The sequence below is a fragment of the Oncorhynchus tshawytscha genome, linkage group LG02 (genome assembly GCF_018296145.1).
Source record: "Oncorhynchus tshawytscha isolate Ot180627B linkage group LG02, Otsh_v2.0, whole genome shotgun sequence".
Classification (NCBI taxonomy): Eukaryota; Metazoa; Chordata; class Actinopteri; order Salmoniformes; family Salmonidae; genus Oncorhynchus; species Oncorhynchus tshawytscha.
Window position 1 is genome coordinate 51,238,480 of NC_056430.1, and position 18,526 is coordinate 51,257,005.

The window sequence follows — 18,526 nt, forward strand, 5'->3', positions numbered from 1 at the left end:
CCAGACGTAGCCACTCCTTTTTCCCCATGCATTTCAACCATACAGTTTTTCAGTTCCTCATCAATCCATGGAGCGTTAACAGTCAGTTTCTTAGTAGGTGCATGTTTATCAATAATAGGAAGCAATTTCATAAATTCATCAAGTGCAGCGTCTGGATGCTTATCATTAATCACATCAGACCAACAAATATTTTTAACATCATCCACATAAGAGTCACAGCAAAATATTTTGTATGATCCCTTATACACTATTTTAGGCCCAGCTGTTGGGTTTCCTGGATATAGCCACTATACTGTGATCACTGCATCCAATGGGTACAGATATAGCTTAGAACAAAGTTCTACAGCATTAGCAAAGATGTGATTGATATAGTTGATGTCGGAAGTTTTACATACAACTTAGACAAATACATTTAAACTCAGTTTTTTCACCATTCCTGACATTTAATCCTAGTAAAAAATCAGCCTTAAGTCAGTTAGGATCACCAGTTTATTTTAGGAATGTGAAATGTCAGAATAATAATCAAACATTCCGGGTAGCCTTCCACAAGCTTCCCACAATAAGTTGGGTGAATTTTAGCCCATTCCTCCTGACAGAGCTGGTGTAACTGAGTCAGGTTTGTAGGCCTCCTTACTCGCACACACTTTTTCAGTTCTGCCCACAAATGTTCTATAGGATTGAGATCAGGGCTTCGTGATGGCCACTTCAATACCTTGACTTTGTTGTCCTCAAGCCATTTTGCCACAACTTTGGAAGTATGCTTGGGGTCATTGTCCATTTGTAAGACCCATTTGCAACCAAGCTTTAACTTCCTGACTGATGTCTTGAGATGTTGCTTCAATATGTCGACCTAATCTTCCTCCCTCATGATGCCATCTATTTTGTGAAGTGCACCAGTCCCACCTGCAGCAAAGCACACCCACGACATGATGCTGCCACCCCCGTGCTTCACGGTTGGGATGGTGTTCTTTGGCTTGCAAGCCTCCCCCTTTTTCCTCCAAACGTAACGATTGTCAAGTTCTAATCTAATGATTGAGGGTTGAAGGCCAGGGATAATAATAATTTGTAGACTGCAAATTGACTGTAAAAAGCCCAAACAGATATCATATTTGACTAATTTCAAACCTTGCTTACATTTGTGTACAATCACGTATATCTCTCTATTAGGTGTAGGAAGACTTTGGATCAGATTTCCAAAGTGAAAATCACTTGGAACTGATTTGCTGGTGTTTTTACAGTCTTTTAACAAATACAATTTTTTGCTCAGAAAACATGGGGTCGGCCAAATAAAATCACCCGTGGGCCAAATTCATCCCACGGTCTGCCAGTTGGGGAACCCTGGTGTAGGGGATAATTAGACCCTCCGATAGCCTCTTAGACCAAGCGAGCAAGGCTTCTATATGTTCAGGTACTGCTTACTCTTTTCATCTATATACTTGTGTTGCTATATATTTGTACTGTATGTACAGTAAGTGGTTCCTTTCACCCTTCAGGGCAGGAGAGCATTAGGCCCCAGCACACAGGGCCTAACAGGTCCACCAGCGCCAGCCTCAACAGGGGCAGCACCTGGACCAGCCTCCACACACCAAGCTCAGCCTCAAAAGGCTCAGCCCAGTCTCAACAGGGGTTGTACCAGGCCTAGACTAAATACCCTCAGCCCAGCTTCAACAGGGGTAGTCCCAGGCTCAGCCTCAACATCCTTAGACCTTCCTCAACAGGGGTAGCACCAAGCCCTGCTTCAACACTCCCTGCCCAGCCTCAACAAGGGGGTGGGGGTGTTATGATCACTACTGGCTGTAAGTGAACAAGTAATGTGTGTTTGGGGAAATACTGGATATATCCAAGGCTTAGCCAATCGTTCACATAACAACAGAATGCAGCACGTGACTGTAGAGAGAAGAGACAATCAATAAGCTCTGTGCATTATATCGCCTCCAATGTTCTAATTTACTTCCTACAGGGTTGATGACTTCCTGCAGCGATTTCTGCTATTGTTTTTATCAATAGCTGATAGCTATCTAACTGTTGTCGATGCATTTCTGACTGAAATAGTTCGCAATGGTTTCGTTTAAATTACAGCCCTGCGAATGAGGTGCTAATGAGAGTGACTTTGTTGAAGGAATTGGGGAGCGACAATACCTAAAAAGAGGTTTTGTTCCTACAGTCTTCTCATGGAACTGGCACAATGAAAAGAGACCTGGTGTTTGGGAAAGAAGACTGAAACCTCCTGCTCCGACTGAGGAGGATGAAGAACAAGGTGCGCTGCCTATGGACTGTGCCACCTCTGATTAGGTCCAGACACATGATTACTGTGCAGCCCCTGAAACCCGCAGCCCTGGACACGGCCCTAATGGCAAATCATGAGCACGTAAGAGTAATTGAGGAGCTTCGAGCCAAGCTGGAGTAACTGACTGCCCAACACGGCTTTGGTGCGATTTTCTGGTTCTGACGAGGATATGCATTTTTACACAAGGTACAGTAACGATTTATTGTTATCCAGCATTACTATTGTTTTATTTACTATGAATTATTATTATTATTATCCCAAAGTCCATCTTACCTTTTAAGAACGTGTTCATTGTTATTTAAAACTAGGCTAGCGTATTTTAGCATAAGTAGGCACATTGAATGCACAGTTGAAGTCGGAAGTTTACATATACCTTAGCCAAATACATTTAAACTCAGTTTTTCACAATTCCTGACATTTAATACTTGTAAAAATTCCCAGTCTTAGGTAAGTTAGGATCATCACTTTATTTTAAGAATGTCAAAATCTCAGAATAATAGGAGAGAGAATTATTTATTTAAGCTTTTATTGCTTTCATCACATTTTCAGTGGGTCAGAAGTTTACATACACTCAATTAGTATTTGGTTGCATTGCCTTTACATTATTTAACTTGGGTCAAACGTTTCAGGTAGCCTTCCACAACAAGTTGGGTGAATTTTGGCCCATTTCTGCTGACAGAGCTGGTGTAACTGAGTCAGTTTTGTTGGCCTCCTAGCTTGCACACACTTTTTCTGTTCTGCCCACAAATGTTCTATAGGATTAAGGTCAGGGCTTTGTGATTGCCACTCCAATACCTTGACGTTGTTGTCGTTAAGCCATTTTGCCACAACTTTGGTAGTATGCTTGGGGTCATCAAGACCCATTTGCAACCAAGCTTTAACTTCTTGACTGATGTCTTGAGATGTTGCTTCAATATATCCACATAATTTTCCTTTCCTCACGATGCCATCTATTTTGTGAAGTGCACCAGTCCCTCCTGCATCAAAGCACTCCCACAACATGATGCTGCCACCCCGTGCTTCACGGTTGGGATGGTGTTCTTTGCCTTGCAAGCCTCCCCTTTTTCCTCCAAACATAACGATGGTCATTATGGCCAAACAGTTCTATTTTTGATTCATCAGACCAGAGGACATTTCTCCAAAAAGTACGATCTTTGTCCCCATGTGCGTTGCAAACTGTAGTCTGGCTTTTTTATGGCGGTTTTGGAGCAGTGGCATCTTCCTTGCTGAGCGGCCTTTCAGGTTATGTCGATATAGGACTCGGTTTACTGTGTGTATAGATACTTTTGTAACCGTTTCCTGCAGCATCTTCACAAGGTCCTTTGCTGTTGTTCTGGGATTGATTTACACTTTTCACACCAAAGTACGTTCACAGAACGCGTTTCCTTCCTGAGCGGTGGTCCCATGGTGCTGAGCGGTGGTCCCCTTCCTGCGTGGTCCCATGGTGTTTATACTTGCGTACTATTGTTTGTACAGATGAACGTGGTACCTTCAGGCATTTGGAAATTGTTCCCAAGGATGAACCAGACTTATGGAGGTCTACAATTTTTTTCTGAGATCTTGGCTGATTTATTTTGAATTTCCCATGAAGTCAAGCAAAGAGGCACTGAGTTTGAAGGTAGGCCTTGAAATATTTCCACAGACACACTTCCAATTGACTCAAATGATGTCAATTAGCCTATCAAAAGTTTCTAAAGCCATGGAATAATTTTCTGGATTTTATCAAGCTGTTTAAAGGCACAGTCAACTTAGTGTATGTAAGCTTCTGACCCACTGTAATAGTGATACAGTGAGTTATAAGTGAAATAATCTGTCTGTAAACAATTGTTGGAAAAATGTATTGTGTCATGCACAAAGTAGATGTCCTAACCGACTTGCCAAAACTATAGTTTGTTAACAAGAAATTTGTGGAGTGGTTGAAAAACGAGTTTCAATGACTCCAACCGAAGTGTATGTAAACTTCCGACTTCAACTGTATATTGTCTTTACATTAGATTTCAGTTAACACCCAAAAATGCTCCCAGGTCGTTGCTGCAAATAAGATTTGGTTCTTAGTCCACTTCCCAGGTTAAATAATGGAACATTTAAAACAAATTCACTGCTGTGATGATAGCTGCTATGAATTACAGTAGAATTGCAGTAACAAGTAAAACAGGCTACAATAGCAGCTTGGTCATGTCTAGTGCTACTTGATGCTTAGAGAAGATGGGCCTCTGGGTCTGTCTTTAGATTTGCAATCTACACTCACCTGATGGCCTTCTGGCACTTGACTGAGCGGGCAGCAGAGACCAAGTTTATAAGTCACAAGCACCAATCCATCTGAAACAAGTGTTACTCGAAAAAACCGGTAAGGGACAACTTCATTAAATACTTAGAATATTATTTGATCTTACTGTAATTTCAAAACATGATTTACTTTATGTTACGGACCGAATATAAGCACTTTATTGTACTAAAACGTTTTTCTTTCCCTTCAGATACTGCCATCAATCGACGAGTTCTTCTTGTTTATGACTCATCTGTCGCTGGGTCTGAAGCAGAAAGATTTGGCCCATTGGTTCAGCATCCACCAATCGACAGGGAGCCGGATTATCATCTCTTGGGCCAACTTCCTCTACTGTCTGCTTGGATCAGCACGGATATGGATCCCCAGGGAAAGTTCAAGGACTATCCAGACACCCAGATAGTGATCGACTGCACTGAACTCCGCTGCCAGACAACATCTTCACTACTATGGCAGAGTGAGGTGTTTTCTTCCTGTTGCAGGAATTAAATTCCTCGGTTTTAATACCCAATTAAAATGAATCATTCATAAGGGTTTGTAAGACCCTTATTTGTATAAAATGGACAGAGACCAGTCTTTGAAATCAACCAGCTGCGTTTATTCTCGTGAGTACTGCCCATTATACATTTTATCACAGGTTATAAACTGAAAATGACGTCAGCGTTTTCTAAACTGTTCCGTCTCTTCTCAACACTGGTACAAAGGCTCTATAGTTCTCAAGCCTTCCCACCTCGCATAGAGTCAAGGTCAGCCTGTGTAGATAAACATTCTAGCCAGTCTGGCGATATAGTTCATTCATTTCTACCAAGGAACAGACAGTCATTGTTCTAATTCTTGATTATATTTACACACATTATATTCAGTACAAGGATTAAAAAGAAAATTCATACATATACAGTAACATAATAGTATTCTGATTAGTACATATACAGTAACATAATAGTATTCTGATTAGTCAGTCCTGATTGAAATGTATACATAATTAGTCATTATTGATAAAATTCCCTTAACACTTCCTACAAGTCACACTGTACCTTTAAGGGCATGTTGGGAATGTCACCACATGGAGCTGTCACTTTTATGTCATCGTTGTGTGCTGGATCTGTGATTGACAAAGAGATATTCAAGCAGTCTGGAATTATTTCCTTACTGTACATGTGTTTATTTAGTAGTAGCAAAATAATAATTTGTTTATCTACGACATGTATCAATCATTTGTGTTGTAGTGAATATCCGTTTGTGTGGAGCTTGTAATTGGCTTTAATTAGGCAATGAATTTAGGGTGGGGGAAAGAAATCAAGTAAACACAGAATAGCCAGAATGCAAGACTGCATACAATGTTAGAGATGTGTAATTGATTTACTGAACTGTTGAACATTTGTGGAATACATTATTTTAAACAAATATATTATACTGCAGTTTTCTTCACAAGAACATCAATACTTATTTTTCATGAAACCACTAAACTCGGCACCCATGCAGGGGATCCATTCAGGTGCGAGAGACACTTCTGCAAGTAGTGGTAAAAATAAAAGTGTTCAACCTTCTCTCTTATAGTTTTTGAAACCTGTAGATCTTTAGATACCCTTTCAACTAGGATGTCCTCCTGTGCACAGATGACAAAGTCCCTTTGTGTTCAAGATCCCTTGAACATCCGCTCAGCTAGGCGGTCCGCTGAGGTCTCTCCCGGACATGGCAAACCTCTCGGAAACGAGATGATGTTATTCTCATTTTCCTGAGCTGATGCCATTCCGGGCTGCTGCTCTGCTCCCTTGTAGCAACCTTGACTTTGTGTGACATCTCGTAGGTTGTCTCTAATGCCTTGACCTGGAACTGCCCCTGATGGCTAAGGACGTAAGCACACTGGGAAGACTGAAGCCTGTTGCCATCTAACGTATTAGTGGAGAAGGGGCATCGGCAATTTTCACAATTTCACGGGTCTTTGGCTGTGGAAGTTGATAGGACAGCACACTGCCAGCTTGCATTGGCCCAAAGGCGGACTCAACCAGGGGCACATCAGCTGACATTTCTATTGTTGTCACAAGAGGGGCAGTAAGTGGAGAAAAGTTGGCATACGTTTCTGAGACGCGGAGAAGGTCCATGTCAGGCATATATCCATGGAGTGCTTTGTAGAGACAACTTCTGCAAAACATTTTAAAACCTTAACATCAGGTTGGAGAGATTACTATGACACAGACTCATAGTAGACACAGACTTTTCCAGAAACAGCACAAGCCCAAAAGTTGAAATTAAATGGATTAAAATATACAGATTTATAGATTTTAAAAAATCACAAGAAAATGTTTTCGAAATGTTTCCATTCTAGGAACCTCCGACTTACCTTATTCCATCAGCACACCAGTTAGTAGGTTTACGGAACTCTATCCCATCAACCGGACCTGGCTTCACACCCTAATTAACAAGGATTTACTGTTACATAGGCTGAATACTTTTCAGGTGCATTTTTTTATGGATATTGATAGACTCACAAGTGTTCTTGGCTCGTGCCAAAGCTGTTCTGTGTCTGTGCAGCAGGAATGTTTAGTTGAGAGTAGTGCGCTGTCTGGTAAAGAAGGGCCACCAGATGATTGCACACAGCACTTCCTGCAACACAGGAGCAGTGGCGTTGGACCACGATCCCTGGTACGGAGTGCTTTAACACCATCTGTGAAGATAAGTGTGATGAAAGACTGAAGTGAGAAACAAGAATGATGCGGCCCATAAATAACAATAAACAGTAGTGTCTGGTCTTCTTAACTAGGGGCTCATTTAACTATACAGGAATACATTGTGTCTCAGTAACACAATTACCAAACACTGCATCAACAGATCTTTAACAAATAACCTGTGGGCAATTCTAAATTGGGATTGGGACCCACCATTAATATCTATCTATTGATAAGATTAAACGTTGACGCTGTTTCCAACACATTTTGACCATGATGACAGTGTCCCACAGGAGATGTTTAACAAGGTCCCTAGTAGCCATCTATAACCTTTCCCTACTCTCATGCTGTACGGCTTTTCACTCTTCCCCATGGACCTGTGACGGGCAGCCCTCACGGTAATCTCCCCTGTCAATGTATCTTCGTTAGATAATGTTTAGAAGACATGAATAACAATTATTTTTAGCTAGCAAATATAGCTAGCAAGCATAACTTAACCAAGCTAACGAAAATACACACGTTCTCAGGTAGATTCTGCCAACGTTACATCATTTTACGAAGTAACTATCTAGCTAGCTACAGTTAATAGTTAAATTAGCTAGCTAATATGATTGTCGCTAGCTAACGTTATATCTGTCACTGACTTGGTAACGTTATTCACCTACATACTTATCTAAGTAGCTTCCTATATACATATTGAACCCATTTTAATTATTGCTAGCTGGAGTCTAATAGGCTGATTTAACAATTCGATGTACATGATGAATATTAATTTGAGGCAAGTCCTGAAGACAACTAGTAAAAAACTGCGACACAGTGGTAGTAATGTTATATCGTCGATAACAACTAGACTGTCGCCGGTATGAAGTGTGTTCAGAACGTCCGATATAAGGGCATAAGGGCTATTTTCTAGTTGCAGAAAGACAGCAGTGGGGTGCAAAGGCAGTTCGCCAGTTACAGCAGCGCGTCCGCTGAACGATAACGAAGAGGTAGGTGAGATCACGGAGACCGGGGTGAGAAGGCGATGAAGCGTACTTCGTGAGCTGTAATCGAAAAACAACTGGCATTTTGAAAGTTTGAGGTGAGGGAGAAAGTGTGGCGAAACAAGTATTGTTAGTATTGTATCTTGCTATAGCTGGATCGAATTCTCCTTTAGCTAGCCTGAGAAATGTTGAGCAACATTAGCAAACTTAGCTGATCAAATAATTGGTTTATTGTTTGAAACTTAGCTGGCTAATAAAGCCAAACAGCTAGCTAACGTTACAGCATCAAATGAGCTAACGTTAGTTACCTAACCAATTCGCTATAGTATTAATTGGTAACGTTATACGACTCCTTGCCGTTCCTCAAGTTATAACACGTTAGTTGCTTACTGGACCCTGACAATCTGTGTGAAATGTTAACTAGCTAACGAACTAACTCCTGTCTGTGAACTAATGTTTTCCCTCGACAGTTTATGGTTAATTTTTAGAATGAGAGAATTAGGTGAAAATGAGGCGTTGCTTGTTAAACAAGTGGATTCAGGGATCAAGTGTAGCTGGAGCTGGGCCTGGTTTATGCTGGATGCCAATATAGGTGAAAGAAACGCCATACACTTTCACTCTCAGTGGATAAAAAGAGGTATGCCAGGTGTACTCTCGGCCTGAAAGAGATCAATTGTGCCAACAAAGGGTATCATGCTCTGCTGCACATTGTAGAACAGATGTTCACAGGCAGAACTTGTACAATGTTATTACGTGCAGTGTAGCCCAAAGATATGGCTTTTGTTGTGTTGAACTTGACAGTAACACTTTTGTGTGATTTTTATTCTATTTATTTTTTTACTCTGAAGGTTATTTTTCACACATGTAGCCTTGTGCACTTGCTCGGTGTCTACTATAATAGATCAAATATAAAATGCCTGTTTGTTTCATTCTATTTCTACTTTAACTCTAAGATGCATAGTAAACATGACGCCCCAAGAATGCATATGCCGGGTCAAAATGAACCGTTAATGTAATATATGTTTTATTTATATGGGTCTAAAATATTATCAATTTTGTGGAACATAAATCTTTTGAGTTCTGATTTGGACCTTTTCAATAATTATTTTATTGTTTGAAATGTTTTTTGTCACTCTTCAACATTTTGATACACATTTCAATGATAACATATGATGAAAATGCATAACAGCTATTGAAAATATGAGCATATTTTTCACATTCAACCTTTTTAGTGTGAGCAACAAAATAAAACCATCTTAAGCATGTTTTATAATATTTCAAAACATTTATTTGAAAATCCAAAGTTCGTCATCAATATAAATGACAACACTAACAATTGTGAATTTAGAAAACGTGAACACTAAAAGGAACAAAGTGTGTGTGATGCTTACTTATGCTGTCTTAGTCCATGCATTTGTTACAAACCACAAGCATGTGACTGCTCTTTGCAGACGGATGTGTTGCACTGAGAACACCAGCAGCTGACTTTTCTATCCTTTGCGCTTGGGCAGAGCTGGCACCTCTTCCTCTTCTGGCCTTGGCTGCTCTGAGTGGTGGTGGCTCTCTTTCATCACCCCACATTTTCCATTGCCTCAGTTCTTCTGTGAAGATGGGAGAAACTTCCAGAAGGACAACCATCTCTGCAGCACTCCAACAACCAGGCCTTTATGGTAGAGTGGCCAGACGGAAGTCACTGCTCAGTAAAAGGCACATGACAGCCCGCTTGGAGTTTGCCAAAAGGCACCTAAAGGACTCTCAGTCCATGAGAAACAAGAGTCTCTGGTCTGATGAACCCAGGATTAAACTCTTTGGATGGAATGCCAAGCGTCATGTCTGGAGGAAAACTGCTCATCCACTGACGTAGTCGCTGGGGATGAACCTTCCTCTGCAGGTCGATAGGACACATACCAGAAGGCTGCCAGGTGGTCTGTTGCCTCTCTGAACACTCTGGTCGTCTTGTCATCCAGCCTCAGGTAGCGACGGATATCCTCACATCTTCCGACCGACCTGGTGGACTTATACATTGGATTCTGCAGTGGATCCAAAAATAGCTCCCGTGTGGAGACAGCCCACCTTTTCACCATGCCAATAAAGGCCTTTAGTTCCTCTTTGTTGACCTCTTGCCACTCTATCCCTTTTGCTGTTCCTGTTATCTGTCCTTCTAAATGTGTACTCTTTAGGACCTCCTCAATGCTGTTGTCACTAATGAACAGTTCTCAGGCAACTTTTGGTGAAATAACTGTTGACCCTGGAGCAGGCCCTGGGCAGTTCCTCAGGATGTTATGGCTTCTGGTCCTGCCTTTAGTGGGGGGTTCAGTCCAGTAAGACTGGTTTTCACTCTGAGGAGTTCTCCACATCTGTAGAATCATCTAGGACAGCTGGACTACCAGGTAGCAACTCCAACTTGACCCACAGGCATATACAGTTGAAGTCGGAAGTTTCCATACACTTACACGGAACCCAAACCGGCCGCCAAGTGCGTGCACCATCGTGCGCAAATTGATTTTGTCCCCCCACACCACACGTTATCACGACACTCAGGTTAAAATATCAAAGCAAACTCTGAACCAATTATATTATTTTGGGGGCGGAACGCTGTTTTTAGCGCCTTTTCTTGCCTGCATTTTCCAGTGACCCTGTTGAAATGTATTTTGATTCTTCTGATTTCACCGCGATTGAGGAGTGATAACATGGGTAAGTACATGATTGCATATTGTACAATAGTGATGCCAGGACAGGAGTTAATACATTCAATAAACGCAAATTGTTTTACACATTTAGGCACTTTCCTCTCAGACTCCATTATGCCAATAATATACATGGTTGGCTGATTACTGTAATTAGCCAGTCTCTTTCACCTTACAACCAAACCACTCTGGTATGAGATATAAACAATGCATTTACTGAATAAAAGCCCATGAAATAAGAAACTAATATTATACAACTAAAAATAAACAATACTTTATGCTTTTCTGAAATGCATGAATTAACCTGCTAAAACAGAACTTGGTCGCCCTTGTATTATTGAGGCGCACAGGGAAGGAGGAGGAAGTTATGGGTGCATCCCATAAATGTGCTGAGAAGGGAGCATGGGCAATACTACCACCTTGTCCAGGAGCTGCTCTTGGACCCTGCCCACATCACCGATACTTCCGGATGAGTGCAGAAGAGATGGAGACTGTCTTTTGTTGGCCCAGACCTCACCAAGCAGACGATCAACTACAGGACCCCAGTAGAGCCTAAGCAAAGACTAGCTGTCACTCTAAGGTTAGTTATTGGAAAAGGTTGTATTGTGTAAGCAGGTGCATGGATGTAAAGAAACTCCAGCAAGCTTGTGATCATGATGCTCCACAGATGTTAGGCCTATGTTCCATTACATCTAGGAAGCAGATGACCAGTTATAGTGTCTTCATTATGTTCAAGGTAAGTAAGACACACTGTTCTTTGTTTAGTCTTTTATTTATTATTATTCAAGGTGACAAACAGTCAAAACATGGCATGGTGCACCTGTTGTAGGTGACATTAACAGTCTCATCAAGGCATGGTGAACGTGTAGGTGACATTAACAGTCACATCAAGGCACGGTGAACAGGTACGTGACATTAACAGTCACATCAAGGCATGGTGAACATGTTGTAGGTGACATTAACGGTCACATCAAGGCATGTAAACAAATACGGCATATCCCTCCCAATAACAATATGAATAGCAAAAACAAACAATTAAAACAAAGTTAAATGCAAGGTGCAATGCATATATAACTGCAACAACAAAGTGCAAATAGTGCATACATAAATGTTTCCCTTTTTAAAACACTAAAACAGAACATGGGCCTAAGTATGCGCAGGGCTGGGTTCTGCCTTTTCAGAGATGATTATTGATGTGGCTGGGAGTCTCTGTCCTAGCTCTCTTGAGAGAATGTACTGAATGTACTGTCATCCCAGCTATATGTTGGAGACCTAGGTTCTGGTGAGTATTGATCCCTGGGCTCATCGTACATGATTGGCTGCAGTCCACCTCTTCCGTGCGGAGTATTTGCGGGCCGTGGTGGTGGCAGTGGTGTTGCCTGCTGGTCATCCCAGTTATGTGTTGGGAGACCTAGATCCTGGTGAGTAGGAGTATTGATGCCTGGGCTGGCCGTACATCATAGGCCGCAGTCCAGCTCTTCCATGTGGAGCATCAAAGAGCCATTGTGGTGGTAGAGGTGGTAGCAGAGGTGTTGCATACTGGTCATCCCAGTTTACAATCAATGACAGTAATTGCACTTTCAGACGTCCCTTGTTTCTTGCTATTTTCTTCAGCTCTGGTACAAGGCTGAGCACAAATGCCTCCTCCTCTGAGGTAACAGCAGAATGGATTGGCTTCCTGACAAATGCAAGCAGCTCTTCATCCACATCTTGATAGTTGACTTTCTGTTTTCTTTTTCTTGGCTGCCAGTCTTGAGCTGTGCCTGTAGTGGTTGGTCTTGACTGTTGTTCAGGCATCTGAAGCACAGGGTCATGGCTCAGGGACACCACGTCGTCTTCAGTGTCATCGGGTTCCATAGGTTGTGTCTGAGGCGAATCAGCATTTTCAAGGATGAGGTTGCCTTGAGCTGAAAAAAGGTCAACATAAATGAAAAGTTAAAAGTGTTTTAAGTAAACTTTCGAAACCTCAGCTCAGGCTCAATAAATCATATTTCTGAAATCTAGGCCATAATGTCTAATACTGCTGGTTTTCATCATTCCTCTGTAATAAGAGACTGATTCGTAATCTATAGGCCTATATAATCACTCATTCAGAAATGGGATACCAGCTGACATGAACCAATCATGTAGTGACTTAGCAGGTAGAAAATAAAGCCAGCAATACTGCAATTTGATGAGATTTAAAATTCTGTGCAATAAATTCAAATGTATATTATAACTTACCTTCTTGGCTGGACTTAAGGGATCAAGAATGATCATATTTTCATGTATTTCCATTCTTTCTGATTGGTTCCCCAGAACCACTGGGCTGGGCCTTCCGTAGGTGCCTTACAAAAGTGTCACGGAGGGACTTCCATCTGGTTTTGCACAATTCAACTTCTGTGAAGAGTAAAATACAATTGATTGTTATCCAATAACAAAACATTTATTTTGTCATTACAGGTATTTGGCATCTGGAGACTCTATTTGCAGCCTGTTCTTCACCTATCGTCTTGGATTCGAGACAGTGTCGCAGTGCATTATGGAGACCTGTTAGGCCATAGAGAGGAAGATGCTGGCGATCCATCTGCCACGACCCACTGAGGAAACCTGGAGATAAACTTCTCAAGAGTTTCATGAAAAATGGGACTTTCCCAATTGTTTGGGATCGGTTGATGGAAAACATATTATGATCACCAAACAACCAAACTCAGGGAGACGTTTTTAAATTGTTTTTAAATCGTTTTTTAAACTCTGTGGTGTTACTCGCCCTTGTGGATGCCAATTACCGCTTCACAGCTATTCAAGTGGGGGATTTTGGGAGAAAGAGTGACGGAGAAGTCTATGCCAACTCCCCACTTGGAAGGGCAATTGCATCAAAAACCCTGCAGGTGCCCCAAGATGCCTTTCTGCTTGGGGGCAAAGATTTAGGAAAGATACCATACATAATGGTGGGGGACGCTGCCTTCCCACTAAAGCCCTACCTGATGAGGCCATATGCCGGGCATAACATCAGCTACCAGAAAGAAATCTTCAACTATCGTCTCTGTCGAGCTTGAATGACTGGAGAAGGCATTCGGGATCCTTGCGGCCAGATGGAGGATCCTCTACCAAAAAATAAACCTACTGCCAAGCAAGGTTGATACCCTATGTGGCTACAGATGTGGCTACAGCAGGGTGGGGCAGGGATGAGGCAAGGCATGAGAGGCATAGCCATCCAGGCCAGCAGAGCAGGTCAGGAGGCAGTTTCTGTCAGAGAAAAGTTTACTAAGTATTTCACCTCTGTGGAAGGCAGAATTGACTTCCAGGACAGAATGGTTGCAGCTAGGCCTACTTAGATGCACTGTGTGAGAGTGTGTGTGTGTGTAGTTTATTAACATGGGACAGTAAGTTCAACTTTGACATCTTCATTTGTTTTGTGTATTCATTCTACACTTTAAAACTATTGTACAATTCCACCATTTCTGTATTTAAAAAAGCATACAGCACACATGGCATTTACATTCAGCTAACGCTAGCTAGTTCGTTTTATACCAAGGATGAACATTGGGTTGTTATACTTTACTTGAATTGTGCATGGTATTTGCAATCTCTCTCCATAACGCATCTTTATTAGTTGGATCCTTGTAGAATTTTGAAGACGGGTCATATAAAAGTGAGTACTTCTCTACTTCGATGAAAAATCTCTCCTCGTCCATCTTTCAAGCACCCACGTTGGCTTTTGTTTACAGGAAGTAGGGGACGTATGTTTGTTGTGAGATCCAATGAATTAATGGGAGGCGGAACATCCAGACTTGGTATTGCGGTTAGCAACCAATTTAAGGTGAATTCCGCCACCAACTGGACTGGAGTTTGTACCTTGCAGTTCGTCTTTCAGTCACCCACGTGGGTATAGCCAATGAGGAGATGGCACGTGGGTACCTGCTTCTATAACCAATGAGGAGATGGGAGAGGCAGGACTTTCAGCGTGATCTGCAACAGAAATAGAAAGGAGTTCTATTTTAGCCCTTGGCAACTCAGACGCTCAGTGCTCGCGCAGGAGACGTGTCCGGTCTGGTCAGCATGTTAGGTTGGAGTCATTAAAACTTCTTTTCAACCACTCCACAAATTTCTTGTTAACAAACTATAGTTTTAGCAAGTCAGTTAGGACATCTACTTTTTACATGACACAAGTCATTGTTTCAACAATTGTTTACAGACAGATTATTTCACTTAATTCACTGTATCACAATTCCAGTGGGTCAGAAGTTTACATACACTAAGTTGACTGTGCCTTTAAACAGCTTGGAAAATTCCAGAAAATTATGGCATGGCTTTAGAAGCTTCTGATAGGCTAATTGACATCATTTGAGTCAATTGGAGGTGTACCTGTGGATGCATTTCAAGGCCTACCTTCAAACTCTGTGCCTCTTTGCTTGACATCTTGTAAAAAATCAGCCAAGACCTCAGAAAACAAATGGTAGACCTCCACAGGTCTGGTTCATCCTTGGGAGCAATTTCCAAATGCCCGAAGGTATCACGTTCATCTGTACAAACAATAGTACGCAAGTATAAACACCATGGTACCACACAGCCGTCATACCGTTCAGGAAGGATAAGCGGTGTCTCCTAGAGATGAACGTACTTTAGTCTGAAAAGTGCAAATCAATCCCAGAACAACAGCAAAAGACCTTGTAAAGAAGCTGGAGGAAACATGTACAAAAGTATCTATATCCACAGTAAAATGAGTCCTATATTGACATAACCTGAAAGGCCGCTCAACAAGGAAGAAGACACTGCTCCAAAACCGGCATAAAAAAGCCAGACTACGGTTTGCAACTGCACATAGGGACAAAGATCATACTTTTTGGAGAAATGTCCTCTAGTCTGATGAAAGAAAAATATAAATGTTTGGCCATAATGACCATCGTTATGTTTGGAGGAAAAGGGGGCGGCTTGCAAGCCGAAGAACATCATCCCAACCGTGAAGCACGGTGGGGGTGCTTTGCTGCGAGGAGGGACTGGTGCACTTCACAAAATAGATGGCATCATGAGGTAGGACAATTATGTGGATATATTGAAGCAACATCTCAAGACATCAGTCAAGAAGTTAAAGCTTGGCCGCAAATGGGTCTTCCAAGTGGACAATGACCCCAAGCATACTTCCAATTCCAAATTTGTGGACAGAACTGAAAAAGCGTGTGCGAGCAAGGAGGCCTACAAACCTGACTCAGTTACACCAGCTCTGTCAGGAGGAATGGGCCAAAATTCACCCAACTTATTGTGGGAAGCTTGTGGAAGGCTACCCAAAACATTTGACCCAAGTTAAACAATTTAAAGGCAATGCTGCCAAATACTAATTGAGTGTATGTAAACTTCTGACCCACTGGGAATGTGATGAAAGCTGAAATAAATCATTCTCTATTATTCTGACATTTCACGTTCTTATAATAAAGTGGTGATCCTAACTGACCTAAGACAGGGAATTCTTACTAGGACTAAATGTCAGGAATTGTGAAAAACTGAGTTTAAATGTATTTGCCTAAGATGTATGTAAGCTTCCGACTTCAACTGTAGTCTGTGTCATCTGAATTGGATACCTCAGATTGGCATCTGTAAAACCATTTTGGTTGTATATCTGGCAGCATTCTTATGAGCCTCCTCATGAAACTCCTTTTACTCAATGAGTTAAAAAGGAGAAATGAAAAAGGTGATTAATGAACATTAAAAACAAGATATTTAATAAATATTTGATTATTTACTTTGATTTTATTGTTGTAGCAAAAAGAAGGGTCAGTTTGACAAGTGCAATGTGGTCAATTCCATAGGAAATACATCAGGGTCATATTTGACCCACATATGAAAACTTGGGGTAGTGATGCAAAAATAATTTTACTTAAACAAATAAGAAATTAAAAAACAAAAATAGGATGTTAAAACATTATAGACACATTGTTTAATTAATTTCTGGAATATTAGATGATGAAATTTTGGGGGTGGTTAATACAGCAAAAAAAAAAAAAACATTAGGGAGGGTAAATTTGACCAGCATTGCATCCAAGGGTTATTAAGATGTTTTTTTCCCAAGTGCAATATTTAGATGTGTGTGGTCATAAGTGTTGCATTATAAAGGCTGTCATTGGCTAACTGTAATATTAGTGTATTGTTTTTTTCTCGAGACTTGAGTGTCATTTGCAGTAAAGGCAAGGTAACAAATAACATTGGACTGATTTCTTTATATAATTTTTTAGCTTTGAGTTAGGTTCACATTAAACATTTTTTATTTTACACACAGAGAATGATCATGTAGATCATATTCTTTGTTGTTTAATTAGTTAAAACCTTCACTTCTCTTTAGCTGTAACGGCTCTCGTTGGTAGAAGGAAACCAAGGCGCAGCGTGGTAGGCGTACATCGTATCTTTATTGATGACACCAAACAAAATAACAAAGTCAAAAAAACGAAAGCGCACAGTTCTGTCATTCTATAGAAACTAAACAGAAAACAAGATCCCACAACCTAATGGTGGGAAAAAGTATGATCCCCAATCACAGACGACGATAGCCTCTGATTGGGAACCACACTCAGCCAAAAACAAAGAAACAGAAAACATAGACTTCCCCACCCGAGTCACACCCTGACCTAACCAAACGTAGAGAATAATAAGGATCTCTAAGGTCAGGGCGTGACACTAGCAGGGATTTCTTTTGCATGTTTCAGTGCAACAAAACGAAAGTGTCACCTTTTTGGGCCCTCACCAGATTGCATTCCTGCAAATAACAAGTATCCTCTTTCAGGCTCAATGTATTTGGACCAATGACAACTTGACACATGTAGCTATGAGTACAGGACTGAAATTCCTACACAGATTCTAAACAGATGTTGAACTGAAAAACAACTATTTCCATTGATTGTTAATTCCCTATTGACCTCTAGTCCTCTGCGTTGTGTATTATCTTAAAATATTCTTACATTGGGGTGGTTAGCATTTTTGGGGGGGTTAGCATTTTTGGGGGGGTATGATATTTATACCTCAAACTTTCTCACTCATCGTTATTCACGATTCATTCATGACTATCTTTAATCATGGTGTTCTATTCTTATTTACAATAAGTGACTCCAACGTGACACAATACATAATTTACAATTAATTCATATTAGGTTTACATTTTAGTCATTTAGCAGACGCGCCTAACCAGAGTGACTTAATTAGTGGATTCATCTTCACATACAGTGCCTTCAGAAAGTATTCACACCCCTAGACTTTTTCCACATTTTGTTATGTTACAGCCTGCATTTAGAATTGAGTAAATATATTTTTTCTCTCACCCAATTATACAAAATACCCCATAACGACAAAGTTAAAACATATTTTTTGAAATGTTTGCAAATGTATTGGAAATTAAATAAAATATTAAATTTACATACTGTAAGTATTCACACCCCTAAGTCGATACCTTGTTGAAACACATTTGGCAGCGATTACAGCTGTTTCTGAGTAAATCTAGGAGCTTTCCACACCTGGATTCTGCCACATTTGGCCATTTAGTCTTTTCAAAATTCTTAAGCTCCATCAGATTGGTTATTAACTTTCACTGGGCACTTTAAGCTCTGCCCACTGACCATTGAGCTTTAATTGAACCAATCACATTCATTCTGCCC

The 18,526-nt window shown here is 40.9% G+C and overlaps 1 protein-coding gene and 2 long non-coding RNA genes across 4 annotated transcripts in view; all 3 read left to right on the forward strand.

Annotated features, from left to right (window-relative positions):
* The window catches only part of LOC112267456 (ubiquitin carboxyl-terminal hydrolase 37-like), a 63,888-nt gene that overhangs the window by 14,312 nt on the left and 31,050 nt on the right, over positions 1 to 18,526 (forward strand). The window lies entirely within an intron of this gene.
* Positions 1,269 to 5,410, forward strand: LOC121839967. Its single transcript, XR_006079253.1, has 5 exons — positions 1,269 to 1,408; positions 1,494 to 1,796; positions 2,165 to 2,473; positions 4,517 to 4,634; positions 4,765 to 5,410. It is a non-coding gene; the product is annotated as an uncharacterized LOC121839967 (long non-coding RNA).
* Positions 7,894 to 15,048, forward strand: LOC121839966. Of its 2 annotated transcripts, XR_006079251.1 has the most exons (4): positions 7,894 to 8,318; positions 10,852 to 10,914; positions 11,258 to 11,487; positions 13,350 to 15,048. It is a non-coding gene; the product is annotated as an uncharacterized LOC121839966 (long non-coding RNA). The 2 variants fall into 2 exon arrangements; XR_006079252.1 differs by lacking the exon at positions 10,852 to 10,914 and having other exon boundaries at positions 8,036 to 8,318; positions 13,350 to 14,103.